This window comes from Hemiscyllium ocellatum, chromosome 1 (genome assembly GCF_020745735.1).
Source record: "Hemiscyllium ocellatum isolate sHemOce1 chromosome 1, sHemOce1.pat.X.cur, whole genome shotgun sequence".
Classification (NCBI taxonomy): domain Eukaryota; kingdom Metazoa; phylum Chordata; class Chondrichthyes; order Orectolobiformes; family Hemiscylliidae; genus Hemiscyllium; species Hemiscyllium ocellatum.
In genome coordinates, this window is record NC_083401.1 from 44,069,070 (window position 1) to 44,073,901 (window position 4,832).

The 4,832-nt window shown below is 40.5% G+C and overlaps 1 pseudogene; it reads left to right on the forward strand.

Annotated features, from left to right (window-relative positions):
- Positions 1-3,684: 3,684 nt before the first annotated feature.
- LOC132816572 (large ribosomal subunit protein eL42-like) lies at positions 3,685-3,998 on the forward strand (annotated as a pseudogene).
- Positions 3,999-4,832: the final 834 nt, after the last annotated feature.

Below are 4,832 nucleotides of genomic sequence, written 5' to 3' on the forward strand. Positions count from 1 at the left end.
ACATCTTCCATTTTTCCTGTCAATCTCATTTATTGTTGTAAGTGCCCTTTTAATGAGATTGAATTTCTCATAAATTCAAGACTTGTAAATGGTGATACGATTTCTGTACAATTAAAACTACTCATACTAAGTGCCCTAATTAGTGGAAAGAAGGTCTTGTGGCACAATGAGTAGCATTCCCCAGTCTGAGCTAGATACTCCGGGTTTGAGTACCTCTCCAGGACTTAATGGTTGCGGAAGTTGTGTCAAAAATGTAGCTAAAACTGGTTGATTAACTACATGATGCAGATACAGTTTAGAGCCCCCTGCATCTGGGGAAAGCCAGTTACATTGGCAAAGCCTTCTGCCCTGGCTGAATTATGAACCTCAACACTGGTGTCCTGGGACATTCTTAGTCTGTGGTGACACTAATTTGGAAGAAATGATATTGAGACTCTGGGCCTCCTTTACTTCCTCCACATTCTGAGAAAACCTTCAAATATGATGGTTTCATGTAGGGGCTGTTCAGCAGTCACTGGTAGTTATGGCTAGTCTTGATTTTGCTGACACATTTGTACCTCCTCAATTTCTCTGCACTTTCATTACACTATAGCCACAGTGACAATATACCTGGTTGTGGCTAGATCCTTGTAATTAGGAAGAGAGTTGGACCCACTGACAACATAGGAATGGTGATATATTTCCAAGGCAGGAAGGTGAGTGGCTTGGAGTGGAACATGCAGGTAGTGGTGTTCCTTATATCTGCTGCTCTTGTACTTCTGAATAGCAAAGGCTATTGATTTGGAAAGTGCTGTCTAATGTCTAATGCTTCAAGACCTGGGCAGTATCTAAGTTTGAGAGTGAGGTGCTGGAATTAGTGAATTTCTGCATTGTATCTTGTAGATATTACACACTGCTGCTACTGAGCATAATGGTGGAAGGAGTGGAGGCTTGTGGATGTGGTGCTAGCGCTTCTTGAATGTTGTCAAGAGTCACATGACACCAGGTTATAGTCCAACAAGTTTATTTGAAATCAGAAGCTTTCAGAAAGCTTGTGATTTCAAATAAACCTATTGGACTATAACTTGGCATTGTCTGACTTCTGACTTTATCCACCCCAGTTCAACACCCAGCACCTCCACTTCTTGAGTGTTGTTGGAGCTGCACTCATTCAGGCATATGGGGAGTCATCCATCACACTCCTGACCTCTAATTTGTGAATGGTGTACACGCTTTGGGGAGTTAGGAGATGAGCTAGTCCACTTTGATTTCTGTCAATGGTAACCCTTGGGATGTTGATAGTGGGGATTCAGCAACAATAATGCTATTGAATGTCGATTATTAGGTTATGCTCTGTTGAAGATGATCATTGCCTGGCAGGTAATGTGACTGGTCACTTACCTGCCCAAACCTAGATACTAGGAGAAATGAGGACTGCAGAAGCTGGAGATCAGAGTCAAGAGTGGGGTGCTGGAAAAGCACAGCAATTCAGGAAGCACCCAAGGAGCAGGAGAATTGACATTTCAGGCAAGAGCCCTTCATCAGGAATAAGCTCATTCCTGATAAAGGGCTCTTGCCGGAAACGTCCGTTCTCCTGCTTCTTGGGTGCTGCCTGACCTGCTGTGCTTTTCCAGCACCCCACTCTCAAACCTAGATACTGCCCAGGTCTTGAAGCATTTAGACATGGACTGCTTCCCTATCTCAGGAAAATAGGTTTTTTGCCACTCCCTATAATATTCTTGTCTCATCAGCAAAAACTTTGGTGAAAATCAGACATTTTTGTTCTCAATGACAGTATCAATTTTCTGATCTTTTCATATTTTCCAAACTGCTTCATCATTTCTCATATCATTCCTGAGCTGGGTAGGTATCACCTCACCAGTCTGTGGAAGGCAGGGTGATGGATGTTTTTTGTGCATAGAAGTACATACTAGGTATCTTGATAATAAATTGCTAACCAATAACTGTTAGCTTGTGCCAATTTAGAAACCGTGACATCTAAAAAATTTATACTCCCAGGCCTGCTGAGAATCTCCTGTTTTTTTCTTTTTCTTCCAGCAATCTAGTAGTCTTTTTAACTATTCTGTCCCCGGATGTCCTCTGTATCTGGTTTCTTACACTGAATTAGATCAAAAAATTCTCTCATCATCCACATGGTTCCTATAACTTCCTACCATTTATAGAATATCTATAATAGAGGATGAACTAAATCAGCATTTAAAAAGTTAATTCATTTCCTTCAATATGGATTTTTTTCATATATGATCAGCAATATAACTTTGGTTTTACCTATGCATCTATCCCGGTATATGGTAATGCTGGTGATGGGATGTGTCATGCATGTGTCGTGGGCAGCAGGGGTGACAGGTTTATAGAACTGTGTTCTCTCTCTTCACGTACATAAGTATATTTAAATCTAAAAATCATATAGATTGCCTGCACCACTTGCACACCCTAAACCCCCCTTCCCCTTTCTCCCACAGGTATTCCTCTTTCGTTATATTTACCTTTGAAATATTGGCAAGAAGCAAATTTCTATGAATAATCTTATACACTGTCCTAAGCTTTGAAGCTATTGATGTGACACATTCTGCAGAAAAAGGAATAATAACCTGATCACTGCTGTCAGGTCAAATCACACTGTACACCTGTATTGTTTCTTCCCCAAGAGCAATGCTAAAGACAGCATAACATAGAGATAAGGAAGTGCTCACACTACATGTAGTAAATATAGGATTATGCCGAATCAAGAGCTTGTGAAATTATGTCGCACTTCAGTGATGAACCTCAGGCTGATATAATGTTTTTGCTGGCTGATTTGTGTTGAATGAACGCTCTCTCTGAACTGATGATTTCTACTACTGGGAAGCTATTTCTCTGCTTACACTCAGAATCAATTGCCAAAGCAATTCTGTAACTTCAAACAATTTTTAAAATGCTATTGAGATTTTCTTCTTTTTAGTTTGGTTTCTGTTAACTCAATTGCGTGAAACACAGGTTCAAAATTAGTAAACCTGAAGCAAAGGAGACTGAGGTTTATTTTCTTTTCCTCAAGTTAAAGCGACAGCAAACAAATGTTTGATCAAAATGGTCAGAATTTTGTCAGTAATATCCTTTCAATGGGAACCAGATGAAAAATAGATTGTGAACAGGATCAAAAATATAGGGATAAGTACAAAATGAGATACCCAAATATCCTAACAAGCAGAAAACTAGAGATTGCTGGAAAAACTCAACAGGTCTGGCAACATCTGTGGAGACAAAGCAGAGTTAACGCTTCAGGTACAGTAACCCTTCTTCAGTTCTGTTTTTGTTTCTGATTTCCAGTATCTGCAGTTCTGCTGTCTTCAAGTTCACCTTGATCTGGAGACCCACTTGCTGCTCACTCAACTTTATTTTCACTAAACTGTCGAACATCCCATTCCCCTTTCTGAATCTCCATGTTAGCTGATCATGTGAACAACATTCTTGAGCCATCAAAAAATATTATTTTTTTAAAAATATCACAACTAATTTAAAAAAATGCTATGAAGGTCTGTGTCAAATGACTCCACTTGAGATGGGCTCAGATGAATAGCTCAATCAACTGATCATTTGATTCATCTGTGAGAGAGGGAATTTAATTCATCCATTCCTTTCTGCTCATTTAGATACAGGTACATATTATTCAAGGGCATCAGCACCATATGGAGTTAAGATGAGAAGATGGTCAACGTGCCAAAGACTTGGACGATGTTCTGCAAGAAAGGTCACAAGCACCATCCACATTAAGTTACCCAATATGAGAATGAAAAGGATTCCTTGCGTACACAGTGTAATAAGCATTATGACAGGAAGCAGAGTGATGATGGTGAACAGACAAAACCTATATTTCAAATAAAGGCTAGGACCACACAGAAAGTTGTGCAAAGACTGGTGTTTGTGGAGCTCAACTCTCAATCAGAGAGAGAAAATGCAAGCAATTTGAGCTGGGAGGAGACAACAAAATGAATGGCCAAATCATCTGTTCTAAGCTGTAGATTTTGTATTCTTTGGAGAAAAAATTCACTTAAAATTAAGGAAAGCACAAGATTGCAATAACTTCTCTGGAATGAAACAATGGGCTGAAAATTATACTGAGGTCTAGCTCCACACACCCAGGGTAAATTTCGGGAGTCAGCACACATCTGCTTAGCCAGCTTGATAGTTTTATCTTTTAAGGTAATGGATCTTTAATGTGGGACATCTGTCCATCTCCAGGAGAATATCCTGAATCATAGGACTGCTGGCCATGAGTGCTGTGGGTAGACAAGGGGGTGGGATTCAGCAACCAACCTAAGCATTGGATAAATCCAGGAACCCACTGAGACCAGGCTGACAAACTCCTGAAAGTGGATTGGACAAACATGTGGACTCTACAAGGTCATCCTTCATAGAATGAGTGAATTTTACAGTAGAAGGAGGCCATTCAACCCATTGTGCCTGTACCAGCTCCATCAAGAGCTGCCTAGCTAGGCCCATTCTCCAGTTCCATGTATTCGGAAAGGCAAGGAGTGATTATGGATAGACAACATGGCTTTGTGGGTGGAAAATCATGTCTCATTAACTTGATTGCATTTTTTGAAGAAGTAACGAAGAAAATTGATGAGGGCAGAGCGGTGGACGTGATCCATATGGATTTTAGTAAGGCATTTGACAAGATTCCTCATGGTAGAATGGTTAGCAAGGTGAGATCACATGGTATACGGGGAGAACTAGCCATTTGGATACATAACTGGCTTGAAGGTAGAAGACAGAGGGTGGTGGTGGAGGGTTGTTTTTGGAACTGGAGACCTGTGACCAGTAGTATGCCATGAGGATTGGTGCTAGGTCCA